This window comes from Rana temporaria, chromosome 1 (assembly GCF_905171775.1).
Source record: "Rana temporaria chromosome 1, aRanTem1.1, whole genome shotgun sequence".
NCBI lineage: Eukaryota > Metazoa > Chordata > Amphibia > Anura > Ranidae > Rana > Rana temporaria.
This window is the reverse complement of record NC_053489.1, coordinates 289,492,658-289,515,179: the sequence shown is the minus strand read 5'-3', so window position 1 is coordinate 289,515,179 and position 22,522 is coordinate 289,492,658. Positions and strand designations below refer to the sequence as shown.

Here is a 22,522-nt window from a genome sequence, read left to right as displayed (position 1 = left end):
GATGAATATGCAAATGAGGAGATCCGCCGATTCAGAAACGAACACTTTTATTTTTTACGTCGTTTGCGTTCGGCTTTTTGCGGGGGATAGTTAGCCCTGCTACATGCGGCGTATCCTATGTTAAGTATGGCCGTCGTTCCGGCGCCGAGTTTTGAATTTTTACGCCGTTTGCGTAAGTCAGTCGCGAATACGGATGGACGTAATTTACGTTCACGACGAAACCAATGACGTCCTAGCGAAGTCATTCGGAGCAATGCACGCTGGGAAATTTAGCCGGAGGCGCATGCGCATTTAAATCGGCGCGGGGACGCGCCTGATTTAAATACTACACTCCCCCTAGCCGCGGAATTTGAATTCCGCCGGGGGATTTACGATCCGCCGGCGCAAGTTTCGAGGTAAGTGCTTTCTGAATACAGCACTAGCCTCTCAAACTTGCGCCGGCGGATCGTAAATCAGATAGATTACGTGGATCTAAAGATCCGCTAATCTATCTGAATCTAGCCCCAAGAATTGATTGATTATGCAAGAATGGGCTGCCATCAGTTAGGATGTGGCCAAGAAGTTGAATGACAGCATGCCAAGGGGTATTGCAGAGGTCTTGAAAAAGAAGGGTCAACACTGCAAATATTAACTCTTTGCATAAACTTAATGTACCGTAATTGTCAATAAAAGCCTTTGTTACTTATGAAATGCTTGTAATTCTACTTATACCATAGTAACATCTGACAAAAAGATCTAAAAACACTGACTTTGTGAAAATGACTATTTGTGTCATTCTCAAAACTTTTGGCTACGGCTGTACACTGAATAGAAATCATTTCTGTCTGTGCAGTAACATAGCCTGTATATATGCTCTGTGTACTGAAAGAAGCCAATTCCTGCATACAAAGAATTTCTTTAGGATCATGTCTTTCACCAGCAGGCACGGCACGGACATCTAAGATAGATATCCTGGCACCTCCTTCTCCTGAATCACATTACGGGTTAGTGATACCTCTTTGGATGGTTACATGGGTAACATTAAATATTTATTAGAAAATTCCAGTAAAGTGCATTCACATTTTTAACCACTTGCTTAGTGTGTACATATACCCCCTTCCTGCCAAGGCGAAATTTCAGCTTCCGGCACTGCGTTGCTTTAACTGACAATTGCGCGGTCGTGCGACGTGGCTCCCAAACAAAATTGACGTCCTTTTTTTCTCACAAATAGAGCTTTCTTTTGGAGGAATATGATCGCCTCTGCGGTTTTTATTTTTTGGGCTAACAAAAAAAGATCGACAATCTTGAAAAAAAAAAAAAATGGGCCAGATTCAGGTAGAACTTACGCCGACGTATCTTCTGATACGCCGCATAAGTCCACGCATGCGCCGTCGTATCTATGCGCCATATTCTTGAAACCAGATACGCCTGAATGCTGGCTCCATCCAACCGACGTAAGTCTCCTACGCCGTCGTATCTTGGGCGCATATTTACGCTGGCCGCAAAGGGGCGCTTCCATTGATTTACGCATCGAATATGTAAATGACCTAGAAACGCCGATTCACGAACGTACTTGCGCCCATCGCTGTAATCTACACCGTTTACGTAAGGTGTAAGTTTACTCATAAAGCAGGGGTAAGTCATGTTAAGGTATGGACGTCAGAACAGCTGCCGTATTTTACGTCATTTACGTAAGTCGAACGTGAATGGGGCTGGGCGTAGGTTACGTTCACGTCGTAGGCATTGAGCCCGCGTATCTTAGGGAGTATATGCGACGTGATTCTGAGCATGCACGTGCATGCACCGTTCATTAGGCCCTTCATTTGCATGAGGTCACGGTTAATTTACATGTAGCACTTCCTTCCTACTTTGAATTGGGCGGGCTTACGCCGGCCAATTTACGTTACGCTACGTTACGCTACGCGGACACAAAGATGCACCGATGTACCTGAATCCCGGCCAATATTTTTTACTTTTTGCTATAATAAATATCCCATTTAAAAAAATAAAAAAAAATTCTCAGTTTAGGCCGATACGTATTCTACATATTTTTGGTAAAAAAAAAATATAGTATAGTGACTGGTTTGCGCAAAGGTTATAGCGCCTACAAAATAGGGGACATAATTATGATTTTTTTTTTTTACTAGGAATGGCGGCGATCTGCGATTTTGATTGGGACTGTGACATTATAGCGGACACATCGGACACTTTTGACATATTTTTGGGACCATTCACATTTATACAGTGAACAGTGCTATAAACATGCACTGATAACTGTATAAATGTGACTGGCAGGGAAGGGGTTAACCACTAGGGGGTGGAGAAGGGGTTAAGTGTACCAGACATAAGATATCTGTTTGTTTAATGGTGAGATGTAAACACTTCTGTACCGTAAAAAAACAAACAAACATACATATTCTCTAGCAGAGAATGTGCTGCCGTACGTCCCCCCACACTCCCCCAACATACCTCTCCCGGCTGGTTCTGTCCCCCCCCCCCTCCTCCCCCCAGCTGCCAAGTCTCTGTCCCTGCCGCAAATAGCACACAGTGAGAGGGGTGAGCTGTGCTCTTCCCATCTCAACTGTGAGGACTGTTTTTGGAGGTGACAGGGTCAACAAAGAGAACCTGTCGCCTCCAATTGCTATGACACAGGGAATTGTTTTCTCTTGTGTGATAGCAATAAAGTTAGGCCCTTTTCACACTACAAAATAAATCTGTTTTAATAATCCGTATTAAAATCCGTCAGATAATGTTAAAAAACGGAAGTTATACGTCCTTTATAAAATATCATTAAAGTCTATGGGATTTTTTTATGTTCCGTAAAGATCCGTAATAGTCCGTTATAACGTACGGACGTTAGTTATAACGGAATATGTGACGGGTCTTGCACTATTTTTTGTCCATTTTTTGTCCGTTGCAAGTAACGGATATATTAACGTCCGTTATATTTTAACATTGAAGTCTATGGCGCACGGACGTTAGTAAATGTCTCCGTAAATGTCCGTTATGTTAACGGACGTTAATTTTACTGAGCATGCTCAGTAAAGACTTCTGGAGCTGGACTTCAAGAAAGGGTGAAATGGTTTTTATTAACGGACGTTAGAAAGGAATGATATAACGGATGTATACGGATATATACGGATAAACATTATCCGTTTTCAATAAAGGAAGAATGGTAAAATATTTATCCGTATGTATCCGTTATTAAATCCGTTAATAAACGTCCGTTAATAGGTGTAATACGGATATTATAAAACGGACATACAATCCATAGTGTGAAAGAAGCCTTAAATGTAAAAAAAATAAGAAATAATAATTAAATTAATAAAATAAGTAATTCAAAATTAAAGAAGAAAAATAATATTAAAAATAAGAAAATTATACAAAAATAAAAAAAATAAAACGACAAGCTACAAAAAAAATTGATAATGTAATAATAAAAAAAAAAAAAGATACAAATAATATTTGAACTAACCGTGCCGCCCCTGCCATCCAATTGCTATTCAACGGGGGGGGGGGGGGGGGGGTGGTTCGATTGGTGGGGAGGGGGTGCATTGCAGAACCTGGCCTTGGGGTGGCAGGGAAAGGAAATCCAGCCCTGCTGGCTGCCCTCTCACTTCCTCCGCCCTGGCGAGGCTGCAATTTGGGGCAAAGTGAGGCTGAAATTTGGGGCAAAGTGAGGCTGCAATTTGGGGCAAAGTTAGGCTGCAATTTGGGGCAAAGTGAGGCTGCAATTTGGGGCAAAGTGAGGCTGCAATTTGGGGCAAAGTGAGGCTGCAATTTGGGGCAAAGTGAGGCGGCAATTGGGGGCACAGTCAGGCGGCAATTGGGGGCACAGTGAGGCTGCAATTTTTTTTTTTGCTGATCCGAAAAATGATCCGATCCGTGACTCTGATCCGAGGAACGATCCAAACCGTGAGCTTTTTGATCCGTTGCACCCCTAATTCTATGTCAGGCTTTCTCAAACTTTTTACCCATAAGGCACCCTTGCAATAACTTTCAGGCCCCAGGGAACCCGTGATAAGAGTAATCCATTGGTGGTCATTGGGAAAATGCCCCTTCCATCGGTGGTGGTCTGTGGGAAGAATGCTCATTGCATTGGTGGTTAGAATGACAAACGTACAGTCATGGCTCTGGCTCTGCCAAGTGGTGTTGGACCTTGAACTATGCACACACCATGACATAGGAGGTCAGCTAGCCACAGTTCAAGGAATCCATAGCCATCTCTAGAGGAACCATAGGGCTGCCCTATTGTGTCTAACAGAACATGTTTGCCTTTACAGATGTTGTACTTTGGAAAGTGCTGCGTGTCTACATTTGAGTTATGACATCATACTGATACACTAGATTGGTTAGGGGCAGGGTGCATAAAAATCAAGGATTTTTTTTATATATAAAAATCAAAAAAATCTATTTTTTTTTATTTAAATAAATTTTTATGAAATGTATTTTATTAAAATGCTTTTGGAGTAAAAATCTATCTAAAGGATAGTTTTCTATTTAAGATACATTAAAAATTTGGTAAACGAATTCAATTAATCCAAGTTCTGCAAGCTGTGATAACATGCACTGCATTGATGCATTTACACAGTAACCATGAGATAAAAACACAGTTCAGGAATATTCCTTTATCCCATCGTTTTGCAAATCTATGTACACTACAAACTATATGATTGAATCAGTTTGGATATCGCTGTTTTACTAACCTGACAGCTTATTATTCTAAAAATAGGAAACCTTCCTTTTGTTTGTAAATATTAAAGATTTCAACTACCAGCAAGAATAAGTCTTTGCATTTAAAGAGCACCTGTTATTTGAGATCCATCCTGGCAGCACCTGTTAGCGGGCATCCACTCACCTGCTGCCACCACGTCCCTCACCTTGTTGTGGCATCACCTGCCGTCCCATTAAAGTGAATGTGGCTGTCAGTGAGTCAACAGCGGGTCAGAGGATGAGCCGCCCAGAGACAGAAATGTCAGTCGCTCTTTAAAAATTATGATTTAAATCCAGCCTTTTTACTAGTGACTTAAATCGTGATGTTATTTAGATCAAATTCGCCCTGGTTAGGGGAATGCAGGGTACTCGAAAAAGGTGTCAGACAGCTAAGAGCATTACCAAAAATGCAGTGCTTTTTTTTTTTTTTTAGTACAGCATTTTTTTTTTTTACAGATCTGAATGCAGTTTTATTGTTTTCTATGGGCCCACGCAAACAGTGCATAAAGATCGGTAGCTGCATTCAGATGTGAAATTTACTTCCAAGGCTAGGCTGAAGCTGCTCCTCGGTATATAACCTTACAGTAAGTGAGCAGCTTCACCTTAGGGCAGGACGTGTGTTACTGGCAGGATCTCCAGTTGAAAATAAAGCAAAAAAAGACTAAAAGAAGAAGACTAATGCAGTCACCACTGGTAAACAGCAGTGTATTACATTTTTGTTTTTGGGTTTAGCTATACATTAAACTCCTAAAATGCTCGAGTGCAACTAAAAAAAGCAGTTATAAAGGCTGAAGGTTTTTTACCATCATACATTTTAAGGTAAAAAACCTTCTGTGTGCAGCCCCCCTTAAAAATGTGAGCCTTTTTCCACATGCACGTACAGACTTCTTTCTGTACATGGACTCGTTGTTTTTTCATTTTTTTCATTATTATTATTTTTTGCGCTGCACTGTTTTATTATACAGATGAATGATGGACTGATCAAGAAAAATGCCACGCAGATGTACTTTTAAAAGAAACCCATGCCAACACCTAGGGGCTGTCATTGCTGAACTCCTTCTAGATGTGTCAGTACCATAACTCATCTGCCCGCCTCTCCACCCCAGCCAATTAGACAAAGCCTTATATTCATAGATACAAATACAAGCTTCTCCTGAATGGCAGAGAAGAACTCAGCCCGACTCCCTTAAATTTTTTCTGCAGATTAGAAGTCATCCATACTGCTGCCGAAACACAGCGCCGCTAATGCCCTGTACACACGATCGGTTCGTCTAATGAAAACGGACCGATGGATTTTTTCATCAGATATCCGATAAAGCTGACATTCATCAGTCTTGCCTACACACCATCAGTTAAAAATCCGATCGTGTCTAACGCGGTGACGTAAAACACTACGTCGTGCTGAGAAAAATGAAGTTCAATGCTTTCGAGCATGCGTCGACTTGATTCTGAGCATGCATGGATTTTTGACCGATGGATTTCCCCACATACGATCGTTTTTTTAACCAAACGAAAATTTTAAAACAGGTTCTATTTTTTTTCACCGATGGGAAAAAAAACTGATGGGGCCCACCCACGATCGGTTCGTCCGATGAAAACGGTCCATCGGTCTGTTTTCATCAGACGAACCGATCATGTGTACAGGGCTTTACTGTTTGTAGCTAATGCTACTAACTACAGTATATTAATGCACACACAGTGACCACATTGTTCTTTAATGGAAATAGCTTGTTCCAAATTAACTGTTCAAAGTGAAATCAAACCTGGAATTTTATTTTAAAGATACTGGTAATGATTTTCAAAATTGCTTTAACACTTTAAAGCCTATATAACATTTTAGTGAGTGCATTTAAATACTCTTTACAGTAGAACTGTTTCTTTCTTTCTTTTTTGGATAGTGTAAGGGAGGGTTATAGCCCCTGTCAGTTTCTTTTAAATTCTAAATGCCATTAGGAAGATTTGCCTTTACTTCCTTTTCCCAAAGCCAAACAGGAAGTCACCAGGGTCACACAACCTAGTGTCCCCATTGGAAGATGTCCCCTATATTCCTTATCTGGGGACAACCAAAAATGTGGTGTTTTCTTTCACTTTCAAACAAGACAAAAAGAGGGTCAATCTCCCCATCAGGCAGATCCAATACTTAAAAAACAAACAAAAAAATGTTTGTCTTTAGTTATTGTGAGTAACAATTGTAAACACACCTTCTTGTGTTTTGAAATAGCTACCAAGATCAGTAATAAATATTATGTAATATTTGCTACAACTTTAGTTGTAATGGGCCAAATTCTCAAAAGAGATACGCAGACTTAACTGCTGTTCAGCCTGCGTATCTCTGTGCCTAACTTTGGAAACGATTCTCAAAAGGCTTTTTCCAAAGTTAGGCAGAAAATCCGGCATGTGTAAGACACTTACACGGTCAGATTTTAGGATGCAGTACCGCATCCGCCACTGGGGGCATTTCTCATTGAAATCCAGCTTTGCGTATGCAAATGAGGACTTAAGTAGATTTTCAAAGCATTTCAGCACTTTGATTTCTGCCTAAGTTCCGAATTTGCCGGCGCAAAATTAGGGCTGGGTTTACAATGTGGAAAGTTAGCCAAACCTTGTAAAGGCCCATTTCAGCGACGGCATTTGGTATGCATTCCTGAGGGAGAACTCCACGGCAATTTTTAAATTCAAAACCGGCATGGGTTCCCCCCCCAGGAGCATACCAGGCCCTTAGGTCTGGTATGGGTTGTAAGGAGACCCCCCCACGCCGAAAAATTGACGTAGGGGGTCCCCCTACAATCCATACCAGACCCGTATCCAAAGCACGCTACCCCGGCCGGCCAGGAATGGGAGTGGGGACGAGCGAGCGTCCCCCCCCCTCCTGAGCCGTGCCAGGCCGCATGCCCTCAACATGGGGGGGTTGGGTGCTCTGGGGCAGGGGGGCGCACTGCGGGCCCCCCCACCCCAGAGCACCCTGTCCCCATGTTGATGAGGACAGGACCTCTTCCCGACAACCCTTGCCATTGGTTGTCGGGGTCTGCGGGCGGAGGCTTATCGGAATCTGGGAGTCCCCTTTAATAAGGGGGCCCCCAGATACCGGCCCCCCACCCTAAGTGAATGGATATGGGGTACATCGTACCCCTATCCATTCACCTGGAGGCAAAAAGTAAAATGTAGTAAACACACAACACAAGGCTTTTTAAAATATTTTATTATTCTGCTCCGGAGGCCCCCCCTGTCTTCGTTATTAGCTCAATTACCAGGGGGGGCTTCTTCTTCCACTCTCCGGGGGTCTTCTCCGCTCTCCGGGGGTCTTCTCCGCTCTCCGGGGGGGCTTCTCCGGACTCCGGGGGGCTTCTTCCATCTTCTCCCCTCTTCCGCTCTTGACTCGGCGAACCCCGGTTCTTCTGCAGCTCTCCGGTGCCTTCTTCTTCAGCGCTGGCTGCCTGCTATGTTTGTGTGTTAGCTCGATTTCAAACAGGCAGCCGGCGCGGTCTTCTGTGGCGTCAGGGTCTTCTGGTCTTCTGTTCTTCCGATGTTGCCTCGTCGCCGGTTGTCGCTGTAATGATGGAAGCGCGCCTTGCATCCCATTTATATAGGCATCACCGTCCCATCATGCTCCGGTAGGTACCCACGTGGTGGGTGCCTACCCACGTGCACCCACCACGTGGGTACCTACCGGAGCATGATGGGACGGTGATGCCTATATAAATGGGATGCAAGGCGCGCTTCCATCATTACAGCGACAACCGGCGACGAGGCAACATCGGAAGAACAGAAGACCAGAAGACCCTGACGCCACAGAAGACCGCGCCGGCTGCCTGTTTGAAATCGAGCTAACACACAAACATAGCAGGCAGCCAGCGCTGAAGAAGAAGGCACCGGAGAGCTGCAGAAGAACCGGGGTTCGCCGAGTCAAGAGCGGAAGAGGGGAGAAGATGGAAGAAGCCCCCCGGAGTCCGGAGAAGCCCCCACGGAGAGCGGAGAAGACCCCCGGAGAGCGGAGAAGACCCCCGGAGAGCGGAAGAAGAAGCCCCCCCTGGTAATTGAGCTAATAACGAAGACAGGGGGGGCCTCCGGAGCAGAATAATAAAATATTTTAAAAAGCCTTGTGTTGTGTGTTTACTACATTTTACTTTTTGCCTCCAGGTGAATGGATAGGGGTACGATGTACCCCATATCCATTCACTTAGGGTGGGGGGCCGGTATCTGGGGGCCCCCTTATTAAAGGGGACTCCCAGATTCCGATAAGCCTCCGCCCGCAGACCCCGACAACCAATGGCAAGGGTTGTCGGGAAGAGGTCCTGTCCTCATCAACATGGGGACAGGGTGCTCTGGGGTGGGGGGGCCCGCAGTGCGCCCCCCTGCCCCAGAGCACCCAACCCCCCCATGTTGAGGGCATGCGGCCTGGCACGGCTCAGGAGGGGGGGGACGCTCGCTCGTCCCCACTCCCATTCCTGGCCGGCCGGGTAGCGTGCTTTGGATACGGGTCTGGTATGGATTGTAGGGGGACCCCCTACGTCAATTTTTCGGCGTGGGGGGGTCTCCTTACAACCCATACCAGACCTAAGGGCCTGGTATGCTCCTGGGGGGGGGAACCCATGCCGGTTTTTTCTTTGAAAATTGGCATGGAGTTCACCCTCTCAGGAATGCATGCTGAGCGACGCTGTCATTTTTTTTTATAATTATTTGTTTTCCCGGCGCGTCTTTTTTTTTCACCCGTCGCAACTTTAGTGTCCCGTCGAAATTCTCAAAGCCGACCGGCGTTAATTACGTTCGCGCGCTGCACGTTGGGAAAATGACGTCACACGCATGCGCAGTACAGCCGGCGCGGGAGCGCGCCTCATTTAAATTTTAAACGCCCCCAGGAGAGGAGGACCGCCTTACGACGGCGGCACTTAAGTTACACTGCGTGTAATTTCTACCTAAGTGCTTTGACGATCAGGTACTTAGGTAGAAATTTTAAGTCAGTGTAACTTAACTGCTGAAATTTAAGTTACGCACAGTTTTTGAGAATTTGGCCCAATGTACCTACTTTACCATGCAGAAATAACTTTGTGAGCCTTTTAGACGTCCCCCCAGGAATACCGGTGGCAATGGTTGCTGAATGCTGCTATATGGCATGGGGTAAAGAAGAGGACCGAGTGCCCCGTTTTGAGGTGCAGAGTAATGTAGCGAAATCCTAGCAGCGGATCCTTCCAATTTGTATTATAAGTAAAGCAGCCACATAGCACTGATCTGTCTATAAATGGAGCACAACACAAGACTAATGGTGCCCATACACTAGACGAAAACTCTGCCATTCGGACTCTTAATTCCTGTTTCGTCCAGTTCATGGGCACAAATGGAAAATTAGGTGTGATGCATTTTGAGTTTTGGAAAACTGAACGGACAATAAATTGAAAATGTCCGCCGACCAGTTTCAGCGGACAGATCCGATCGTGTGTACAGGCTAGCGGACAGATTTCCAGCGGACAAATGTTTCTTAGCATGCTAAGAAACATGTCCGCTGGAAAGCTGTCCGGCGGACATGTCCGCTGGTTAGTACGTCTAACCTGCGGACTGAAATCCCGCGCACGCGTGGAAGCATTGAACTTGCGCGAGAGAGAACATCGGTGTCGTCTACGTCACCGCGTTCTGTATGCGCGGATTTCGGTTTGATGGTGTGTACAGCCATCAGACCGAAATCTCCGAGCGGACATGTCTGATGAAAACGGTCCGCGGACCGTTTTCATCGGACATGTCCGCTGGTGTGTACGAGGCCTAAGGCTCCATTCACACTAATGCATTTTTTTATGCATTTTGCAGAAAAGCAGGGACATTTTTTAACATGGTTTCCTATGGAACATGTTCACATCAATGCTTTTTTGTGCCTCTGCGTTTTTGGAAAGGGTCGAGGACTTTTTTTCCTGCAAAAAGCAGCGTTTTGTATGTAATAGAATTCAATGGACCCGCATCCAAAACTCAAGTATCGCGTTTTTACAGCGATTTTGCCACGAATTGCGTTTTTATTTTTTTAACCTGTTTATAGCTGGTTGTTAAAGGAAATGTAAAAATATAAAGATTCCCGACTAAAAAAAAAATATTAATATATAAAAAAAAAAACACAAATCGCAGTAAAATTGCACGTCGAAAAATGCAGCAAGCACCGCAAAAAACGCTCAAAAGCAACATGCATAGGTGTGAATCGAGCCTAACAGAGATTACCTGGTGATCCTGCAGTTCCTAGAGCTTCCTCCTTCCTGGTAGCAACAATCTGCAGACTTGTAGAGCCCCTGCAGTGTTGTCACCACAATGCAAATGCTCCCCAAAAAGTAGGTTGTGTCTTACTATACCTGGCTTACTTTCATAAGGTGTATGTAAACCTAAGGGCCTCTTAAACTCTCTATTTTGATGCAGCAAAACTCATGCATTTTGCTGCAAGAACATGCATGTCAAGAAGTAATCTCATGCTTTCCTGTGTGGCCGATTCTTATCTGTGTGCTACAGTTTAGTGTGCAAGACAAAGGGGGACTCTATGGGCCCATGTATGCCTTCACGTGTACGTTATCAAGCACGCAATGTAAATCCAGCCTACACCACTGCGAATCATTAAAAAGTCCAATTGTTTTTAGTGATAAACCTGCTGATCTTCTACAGCCTTATTCTAGCCACTTCCCATGTGATTGTACTCCAACAAGGACTTCATGGCACCAGGAATTATTTTATTGAATGCAGCACATTAAGGCTGGGATCACATTATAACACGCAGCAGCTCACAGCCGGAGTCCAGTGCGTCTCCATTCACCGTTTCAGGTCCAATTTCAGACTGAACTTTGGGCTGAATTCGGACCAAAAGACGCAAAGGACTCCTGTGCAATTCGCACCAGAGCCACTGTGGAGATGTGTGAACCGGCTCCATAGAGCCACTCACAATCTCCTGCTATGCGAATTGGATGTGGATTTCCGCATAGGTGTGAACCCAGCCTTAGGGCTCATGCACACTGCAGCTCAAAAACAAAACCTGCTTTTACAGGCATTTGAGCTTTTATTTCCGCTTGAAGAAGCTTGTGCTTTTTTGTGCTCTTGTACACAATTTTATTGAGCTTCTTCAAGCTCCTTTGAGATTTTTGAGCATAAGCGTTTTTTCTTTTTACAAACCCTCCTAGATAGTATTTTCTTAATCACTGTATAAACGAAACAAAAAGTTGGAACAAACCTTTTTGTGTGTTTTCAAGCTTTTTTGAGCTTTTCGGCCCACTAGCTCCTCTCAAAAACGCAAGTTTGGTGGGGGAGTTTTCTGTCTGTAGGAGCATATGCCTGAAAAAGCCATAGCGTGCATGGACACATTGGCTAACATGGAGGGGAGTTTCCAGGCAGAATAAATAAGAGCTCAAAAGCCTGGAGGGGCCGCTTCTTTGAGCTGCAGTGTGTATAAGCCCTTAAAGTTGTTGTAAAGGCTGGTTTTCATGTATTCTATGCATTAAGATAAAAACCTTCTCTGTGCAGCAGCCCCCCTAATACTTACCTGAGCCCCCTCTCGATCCAGCGATGTTGCCCGGGACTCTCCCTCCTGATTGGCTGAGAAACAGCCGGGGGGGGGGCGCCGTTGCTGTCAAAGTGAGCCAATGAGGAGAGAGAGAAGGCGGGGATGAGCCACATCTCCGTGTCCGGAGAGCAGCAGCTCGGCTACCCCCATAGCAAGCTGCTTGCTGTGGGGGCACGCAACAGGAGGGAGGGGCCAGGAGCACCTAAGAGGGACCCGAGAAAAGGAGGATCTGGGCTGCTCTATGTAAAACCAACTGCATATAGGAGGAAAGTATAACATGTTTGTTATTTTTAAACAAAAAAAAAAACAAGACTTTAATATCACTTTAAATATTTAAAAAATATATATATATATATTTCAAATTGGCATAAATATGTTTTGTATTTTAGTAGCTGGGTTTACATATACATTCATAACCCCATCTACCAATGAGATGTTTTCTGTGCATTTGGTAAATAATATCAATGTCATGAGCTGCTGGCTGTCATGCCAAGGGATTAAGGGATGTCAAGGGATTAGAGATAGTTGATAATTGATCCTGAGTGATCAGGGACTTGTAATAGTGATGGCTATAGGGATAATTGATCCTGAGTGATCAGGGACTTGTAATAGTGATGGCTATAGGGATAATTGATCCTGAGTGATCAGGGATTTGTAATAGTGATGGCTATTGGGGTAATTGATCCTGGGTGATCAAGGACTTGTAATAGTGATGGCTATAGGGATAATTGATCCTGAGTGATCAGGGACTTGTAATAGTGATGGCTATAGGGATAATTGATCCTGAGTGATCAGGGATTTGTAATAGTGATGGCTATTGGGGTAATTGATCCTGGGTGATCAAGGACTTGTAATAGTGATGGCTATAGGGATAATTGATCCTAAATGATGAAGGACTTGTAATAGTAATGGCTATAGGGATAATTGATCAGGGACTTGTAATATTGATGGCTAAAGGGATAAGTGATCCTGAGTGATGAAGGACTTGTAATAGTGATGGCTATAGGGGTAATTGATCCTGAGTGATCAGGGACTTGTAATAGTAATGGCTATAGGGATAAGTGATCCTGAGTGATGAAGGACTTGTAATAGTAATGGCTATAGGGGTAATTGATCCTGAGTGATCAGGGACTTGTAATAGTGATGGCTATTGGGGTAATTGATCCTGGGTGATCAAGGACTTGTAATAGTGATGGCTATAGGGATAATTGATCCTAAATGATGAAGGACTTGTAATAGTAATGGCTATAGGGATAATCGATCCTGAGTGATCAGAGACTTGTAATAGTAATGGCTATAGGGATAATTGATCCTGAGTGATCAGAGACTTGTAATAGTAATGGCTATAGGGATAATTGATCCTGAGTGATCAGGGACTTGTAATAGTGATGGCTATAGGGATAATTGATCCTGAGTGATCAGGGATTTGTAATAGTGATGGCTATTGGGGTAATTGATCCTGGGTGATCAAGGACTTGTAATAGTGATGGCTATAGGGATAATTGATCCTAAATGATGAAGGACTTGTAATAGTAATGGCTATAGGGATAATTGATCAGGGACTTGTAATATTGATGGCTAAAGGGGTAATTGATCCTGAGTGATCAGGGATTTGTAATAGTGATGGCTATAGGGGTAATTGATCCTGAGTGATCAGGGACTTGTAATAGTAATGGCTATAGGGATAAGTGATCCTGAGTGATCAGGGACTTGTAATAGTGATGGCTATTGGGGTAATTGATCCTGAGTGATCAGGGACTTGTAATATTGATGGCTAAAGGGATAATTGATCCTGAGTGATCAGGGACTTGTAATAGTGATGGCTATAGGGGTAATTGATCCTGAGTGATCAGGGACTTGTAATAGTGATGGCTATAGGGATAATTGATCCTGAGTGATGAAGGACTTGTAATAGTAATGGCTATAGGGATAATTGATCCTGAGTGATCAGGGACTTGTAATAGTAATGGCTATAGGGATAAGTGATCCTGAGTGATGAAGGACTTGTAATAGTAATGGCTATAGGGATAATTGATCCTGAGTGATCAGGGATTTGTAATAGTGATGGCTATTGGGGTAATTGATCCTGGGTGATCAAGGACTTGTAATAGTGATGGCTATAGGGATAATTGATCCTGAGTGATGAAGGACTTGTAATAGTAATGGCTATAGGGATAATTGATCCTGAGTGATCAGGGACTTGTAATAGTGATGGCTATAGGGATAATTGATCCTGAGTGATGAAGGACTTGTAATAGTAATGGCTATAGGGATAATTGATCCTGAGTGATCAGAGACTTGTAATAGTAATGGCTATAGGGATAATTGATCCTGAGTGATCAGGGACTTGTAATAGTAATGGCTATAGGGATAAGTGATCCTGAGTGATCAGGGACTTGTAATGGTAATGGCTATATGGATAATTGATCCTGAGTGATCAGGGACTTGTAATAGTAATGACTATAGGCATAAGTGATCCTGAGTGATGAAGGACTTGTAATAGTAATGGCTATAGGGATAATTGATCCTGAGTGATCAGGGATTTGTAATAGTGATGGCTATTGGGGTAATTGATCCTGGGTGATCAAGGACTTGTAATAGTGATGGCTATAGGGATAATTGATCCTAAATGATGAAAGACTTGTAATAGTAATGGCTATAGGGATAATTGATCAGGGACTTGTAATATTGATGGCTAAAGGGGTAATTGATCCTGAGTGATCAGGGACTTGTAATAGTGATGGCTATAGGGGTAATTGATCCTGAGTGATCAGGGACTTGTAATAGTAATGGCTATAGGGATAAGTGATCCTGAGTGATCAGGGACTTGTAATAGTGATGGCTATAGGGGTAATTGATCCTGAGTGATCAGGGACTTGTAATAGTGATGGCTATAGGGGTAATTGATCCTGAGTGATCAGGGACTTGTAATAGTGATGGCTATTGGGGTAATTGATCCTGGGTGATCAAGGACTTGTAATAGTGATGGCTATAGGGATAATTGATCCTAAATGATGAAGGACTTGTAATAGTAATGGCTATAGGGATAATCGATCCTGAGTGATCAGAGACTTGTAATAGTAATGGCTATATGGATAATTGATCCTGAGTGATCAGGGACTTGTAATAGTGATGGCTATAGGGATAATTGATCCTGAGTGATCAGGGATTTGTAATAGTGATGGCTATTGGGGTAATTGATCCTGGGTGATCAAGGACTTGTAATAGTGATGGCTATAGGGATAATTGATCCTAAATGATGAAGGACTTGTAATAGTAATGGCTATAGGGATAATTGATCCTAAATGATGAAGGACTTGTAATAGTAATGGCTATAGGGATAATTGATCAGGGACTTGTAATATTGATGGCTAAAGGGGTAATTGATCCTGAGTGATCAGGGACTTGTAATAGTGATGGCTATAGGGGTAATTGATCCTGAGTGATCAGGGACTTGTAATAGTAATGGCTAAAGGGATAAGTGATCCTGAGTGATGAAGGACTTGTAATAGTAATGGCTATAGGGGTAATTGATCCTGAGTGATCAGGGACTTGTAATAGTGATGGCTATAGGAGTAATTGATCCTGAGTGATCAAGGACTTGTAATAGTGATGGCTATAGGGGTAATTGATCCTGAGTGATCAGGGACTTGTAATAGTAATGGCTATAGGGATAATTGATCCTGAGTGATTAAGGACTTGTAATAGTGATGGCTATAGGGGTAATTGATCCTGAGTGATCAGGGACTTGTAATAGTGATGGCTATAGGGATAAGTGATCCTAAATGATGAAGGACTTGTAATAGTAATGGCTATAGGGATAAGTGATCCTGAGTGATCAGAGACTTGTAATAGTGATGGCTATAGGGATAATTGATTCTTCTTGGGCTGACTATATAATCTGTTTACACAAACTTTCTACAATCTCTATTAGGTTTACTTTAACTATGTAACATGAAGACAAACCTAAACAATACAGTCACTTTGTGTCCAATCAGTCAGGCCCTTGCACAATCAGATCATATAATGTATAACCAGCTTTAGATTCACCAAAACTATGTAAACTAAGGCAAACCTGAACAATCCAATCGATTTGAATGCAGCCAGACAGGCCCTTGTATTACACTGTGTATAGCCAGCCTTAGTGATCAGGGACCTATAATAATAATGTACTTATAGATAAGTGATCCTTTTTAGTGATCAGAGACCCATAATAGAAGAGGTGTGTGTGTCCTGATCCTCCCTAATGAAGTATAAAGAGATAAGTGACCCTCCCTAATAATAATAATAATAATAATAATAATAATAATGAAGTATAAAGAGATAAGTGACCCTCCCTAATAATAATAACAATGAAGTATAAAGAGATAAGTGACCCTCCCTAATAATAATAATAATAATAATAATAATAATAATAATAATAATAATGAAGTATAAAGAGATAAGTGACCCTCCCTAATAATAATAACAATGAAGTATAAAGAGATAAGTGACCCTCCCTAATAATAATAATAATAATAATATAATGAAGTATAAAGAGATAAGTGACCCTCCCTAATAATAATAATGAAGTATAAAGAGATAAGTGACCCTCCCTAATAATAATAATAATATAATGAAGTATAAAGAGATAAGTGACCCTCCCTAATAATAATAATAATAATGAAGTATAAATAGATAAGTGACCCTCCCTAATAATAATAATGAAGTATAAAGAGATAAGTGATCCTCCCTAATAATAATAATAATAATAATAATAATAATAATAATAATAATAATAATGAAGCATAAAGAGATAAGTGATCCTCCCTAATAATAATAATAATAATAATGAAGTTATAAAGAGATAAGTGACCCTCCCTAATAATAATAATGAAGTATAAAGAGATAAGTGGCCCTTCCTTATAATAATAATAACAATGAAGTATAAAGAGGTAAGTGATCCTCCCTAATAATAATTATAATAATGAAGTATAAAGAGATAAGTGACCCTCCCCAATAATAATAATGAAGTATAAAGAGATAAGTGACCCTCCCTAATAACAATAATGAAGTATAAAAAGATAAGTGGCCCTCCCTAATAATAATAATAATGAAGTATAAAGAGGTAAGTGATCCTCCCTTATAATATTAGTGAAGTATAAGTGATCCTCCTAGTGATCAGGGACCGGTGGTAGTGAAGTGCAGCGATAGGTAAACAACGATCGCTCTCCTACTACTTACCTTGCCCTCCAAGGATTCTAGTACCCTACTTCCTCTGCAGCCCGACCTTCCCGCCCATCCGCACTTCTTGTCTTACCCATGGCGCTCCTCTAAGGAGAGAATCGCTTCCCTATTGGATAATACAAAGTGTAGGGATGACAGGCGGAGCTGGGAGCCAATCGGATACCCTGGCAGAGGTGGCGAGGAACGCGGGTGTGTTCTATGTGCGGTTATGTCGGTGTAAATGGGTGCAGGGCCCTGGTGTGCGCAGAGTGGGTTGTGCGGGATCTGGGCACATCTGCCCATCGATCATGAATCTGCCCATCAATAAAGCCTCCTTAGAGATTGAAGTGTCAGGATAAGGGGACAAGGTTCCTTCTTCCCCCCCTACACGTGCTTTTCTCTGCCAGTGACCACCATGTTTTTATTGCTAGCTACAAAGTTTATAACCCATCAATCACAACTGATCTTTCATTGACGTCACCAAATTCCCTGAAATCTGATTGGTTGATATGGGTTATTATACTTTGGCGATCATCACAGTTTTGTCTTAACCACTTCCACCCCTGAAGGATTTGCCCCCGTAATGACCAGGCCATTATTTTCAATCGACACTGCGTTGTTTTAACTGACAATTGCGCGGTCATGCAAAGTTGTACCCTAACAAAATTTACGTCCTTTTTTTGCCACAAATAGAGCTTTCTTTTGGTGGTATTTGATCACCTCTGTGGTTTTTATTTTTTGTGATATAAACAAAAACAGAGCGATAGTTTTGAAAAACAAACAAACAATATTTTTTACTGTAATAAATATGCAAAAAAAATAAAAACTAATTTCTTCAATGGTTTGGGCCAATATGTATTCTACATATTTTTGGTTAAAAAAAAATCACAATAAGCGTTTATTGATTGGTTTGTGCAAAAGTTTTGGGCCAGATTCTCAGTGGTGATACGACGGCGTATATCTCCAGATACACAGTCGTATCTCTGCTTTGCGCCGTCGTATCTATGCGCCTGAATCTCTGAGAATCAGTTACGCATAGATATCTGTTAGATCCGACAGGCGTAAGTCTCTTACGCCGTCGGATCGTAACTGCATATTTACGCTGGCCGCTAGGTGACGCTTCCGTCGAATTCCGCGTCGATTATGCAAATTAGCTAGATACGAAAATTCCCGAATGTACGCCCGGCCGACGCAGTAAAGTTTAGCCGTTTACGTTAGGCTTTTCCCGGCGTATAGTTACCCCTGCTATATGGTGGCGTAAGTGCAGCGTACCAATGTTAAGTATGGCCGTCGTTCCCGCGTCGAAATTTGAAAAAGTTACTTAGTTTGCGTAAGTCGTCCGTGAATGGGGCTGGACGTCATTTACGTTCACACCGAAACCAATGACGTCCTTGCGGCGTACTTTGGAGCAATGCACACTGGGAAAAAAGTCAATCACGTCGGGTCTCAGTACATTTACATAAAACACGCCCCCCTGATCCAAATTTGAATTAGGCGGGCTTACGCCGGCTGATTTACGCTACGCGGCCGCAACTTACGGAGCAAGTGCTTTGAGAATACAGCACTTGCCCGTCTAATTTGCGGAGGCGTAACGTAAATCGGATACGTTACGCCGCCGCAAAGATACGCGGTTCTATGTGAATCTAGCCCATAGTGTCTACAAAATTGGGGAGATATTTATGGAATTTTTATTACTCGTTTTTTTTTTTTTTTATATATATAGTAATGGCGGTGATCAATAATTTTTAGTGAGACTGCGACATTGCAGTGGACACAGGGCCGGTACAAGGGGGGGGCAGAATGGACGGGTGCCCTGGGCGCTACTATTTACTGGAGGAAGGGGGGCGCATGTGAAGTGCTAGCTGTGTGCTTAAAAACTGAGTGCGCTCCTGCACCCGGCAGAAACCTAGAACAGACCAGCGCTTCACTTATTGATTCCCCTGTCAGTGGAGAACCCCCCCCCCTTGCAGGCGCTTGGTATTTCCTACCCAGCGTCACACACTGATAGGCTGGCCGGAGGCGGGATGGGAACAGTGAGAGGAGGGGTGGCGGACAGCACCCAGGTGACACCATAAAGAAAGCTGGCAGTTGTAGTGGGTGCTGTCAAGCCCCCCTCCCTCCACCCCCATCATTGAAGCTGTGATAGCGGCGGTGTGAGCGGGGGAGAGGCGAGCTACAGGATCTCAGAACGCGGGGGAGTCAATAAGTGAAGCGCGGCAAAAGTAATGAGAGTGCCGCTGTCTCTCCTCCCGCACTGCTGACAGGAGAAGGGGGGGGGGCGAAACATTCTGAGATCCTGAAGCTCGCCTCTCCCCCGCTCACACTGCCGCTATCACAGCTTCAATGATGGGGGTGGAGGGAGGGGGGCTTGACAGCACCCACTACAACTGCCAGCTTTCTTTATGGTGTCACCTGGGTGCTGTCCGCCACCCCTCCTCGCACTGTTACCATCCCGCCTCCGGCCAGCCTCTCAGGAAAGAGACTACAGCTCCCAGCATGCACTCTGCTGGGGGAAAAAAAGAGAGAGAAAGAGATCCCATAACCCAGAAACAAGCAGGGGGAATGAATGATATACTTAACTGCTCCAAAAGACAGAAACAGAAAGAGAGGAGTGTTCCGGGGAAGCCAAAGAGGGAGCCATGCTGCTGCTGCTGCTAACCAGAACCACCAGAGAGAGCCACGCTGCTAACCAGCACCACCAGAGAGAGCCACGCTGCTAACCAGCACCACCAGAGAGAGCCGCGCTGCTAACAGCACCACCAGAGAGAGCCACGCTGCTAACCAGCACCACCAGAGAGAGCCACGCTGCTAACCAGCACCACCAGAGAGGGCCACGCTGCTAACCAGCACCACCAGAGAGGGCCACGCTGCTAACCAGCACCACCAGAGAGAGCCACGCTGCTAACCAGAACCACCAGAGAGAGCCACGCTGCTAACCAGCACCACCAGAGAGAGCCACGCTGCTAACCAGCACCACCAGAGAGAGCCACGCTGCTAACCAGCACCACCAGAGAGAGCCACGCTGCTAACCAGAGAGAGCCACGCAGCTAACCAGAACCACCAGAGAGAGCCACGCTGCTAACCAGAACCACCAGAGAGAGCCATGCTGCTAACCAGAACCACCAGAGAGAGCCACGCTGCTAACCGGCACCACCAGAGAGAGCCACGCTGCTAACCAGCACCACCATAGAGAGCCACGCTGCTAACCAGCACCACCATAGAGAGCCACGCTGCTAACCAGCACCACCAGAGAGAGCCACGCTGCTAACCAGCACCACCAGAGAGAGCCACGCTGCTAACCAGCACCACCAGAGAGAGCCACGCTGCTAACCAGCACCACCAGAGAGAGCCACGCTGCTAACCAGAACACCAGAGAGAGCCACGCTGCTAACCAGCACCACCAGAGAGAGCCACGCTGCTAACCAGCACCACCAGAGAGAGCCACGCTGCTAACCAGAACCACCAGAGAGAGCCACGCTGCTAACCAGCACCACCAGAGAGAGCCACGCTGCTAACCAGCAGCACCAGAGAGAGCCACGCTGCTAACCAGCACCACCAGAGAGAGCCACGTTGCTAATCAGCACCACCAGAGAGAGCCACGCTGCTAACCAGCACCACCAGAGAGAGCCACGCTGCTAACCAGAACACCAGAGAGAGCCACGCTGCTAACCAGCACCACCAGAGAGAGCCACGCTGCTAACCAGCACCACCAGAGAGAGCCACGCTGCTAACCAGCACCACCAGAGAGAGCCACGCTGCTAACCAGAACACCAGAGAGAGCCACGCTGCTAACCAGCACCACCAGAGAGAGCCACGCTGCTAACCAGCAAGACCAGAGAGAGCCACGCTGCTAACCAGAACACCAGAGAGAGCCACGCTGCTAACCAGAACACCAGAGAGAGCCACGCTGCTAACCAGCACCACCAGAGAGAGCCACGCTGAGCCACTACCAGGGTACAGACATGCTACACTACTGCGGAAGTTTCGCTGGGTCTGGTAAGAGGACAATTTTCCTTTACTGAACCTAGTGACTGAGCCATTAGGAACTGCCTAAGCTGCTATCCTCTAGACCTAATACAGCCTCTGCAGGCTAGAGGATAGCAGGTTAAGCAATTGTTGACTGCCACAATGAGCTCCAATGCTGTGCTGCTGGCCCGAAAATATTGTGTGTGTGGGGGGGGGGGGGGCAGTTTGCCATGTTCGCCCTGGGCACCAAATTGTCTTGTCCCGGCACTTGGTGGACAGATCGGACACTTTTTTGGCACCAGTGACATTTATACATTGATCAGTGCTAAAAAAAATAGCCACTGCTTACTGTGTAAATGACACTGGCAGGAAAGGGATTTACACTAGGGGGCAATCAAGGGGTTAAAGGGGCTGTAAACCCTCCTGTCTTTTCACCTTGGTGAAAAAACTTCTGGTAGTCGCTGCCCCCCCTCATTTTACTTACCTGAGCTGTGGAATTCGCTTGGCGGTGACGCACTCTGCCTCTCTCCACGGGGTCCTGGCTTTTGATTGAATAGATTAATAGCAGCGCAGCCATAGGCTCCCGCTGCTGTCAATCAAATCCAGTGACGCGGGGGCAAGGCAGAGTCATACATTCGGCGTCTATGGACCCACAAGGTAGCCCCCCGGGAGAGCGCTTCTCCTAGAGGGATTATCTGATGCAAGGAGGGGCCATGAGAGCTGCAGAGGGACCCCAAAAGTCAGTGTTTGGGAGCCACTCTGTGCAAAACAAGCTGCAGAGTGGAGGTAAGTATGACATGTTTGTTATTTAACCTCTTTACCACCGGGCTTGTTTTTCAGATTTGGTGTTTACGAGACTAAAACAGTTTTTTTTGCTAGAAAATTACTTAAAGCGGAGTTCCACCTAAAAATGGAACTGCCGCTTAACCCACTCCTCGCCCCCTTACATGCCACATTTGGCATGTCATTTTTGGGGGGGGGGAGTGGGGGCTTCAGGAGAAGGGGACTTCCTGTCCCACTTCCTCCTTCCGCCGAGGGGCTGGAAAGGCGATTAGCTTAATCGCCTTTTCACAGCCCCTCCCTGTAGGCGCGCGCCTGTCCAATCGGACGGCGCCGCTCGCGCATGCGCAGTGGGTGCCCGGC

At 44.7% G+C, this 22,522-nt stretch overlaps 1 protein-coding gene across 1 annotated transcript in view; it reads right to left on the bottom strand.

Moving 5' to 3' along the window:
* The window catches only part of DMRT1 (doublesex and mab-3 related transcription factor 1), a 182,540-nt gene extending 165,007 nt beyond the window's left edge, over positions 1–17,533 (bottom strand). Inside the window, exon 1 of the mRNA XM_040357176.1 lies at positions 17,432–17,533. The gene's annotated coding sequence lies outside the window, so the exon portion shown is untranslated. The remainder of the gene's footprint in view (positions 1–17,431) is intronic.
* Positions 17,534–22,522: the final 4,989 nt, after the last annotated feature.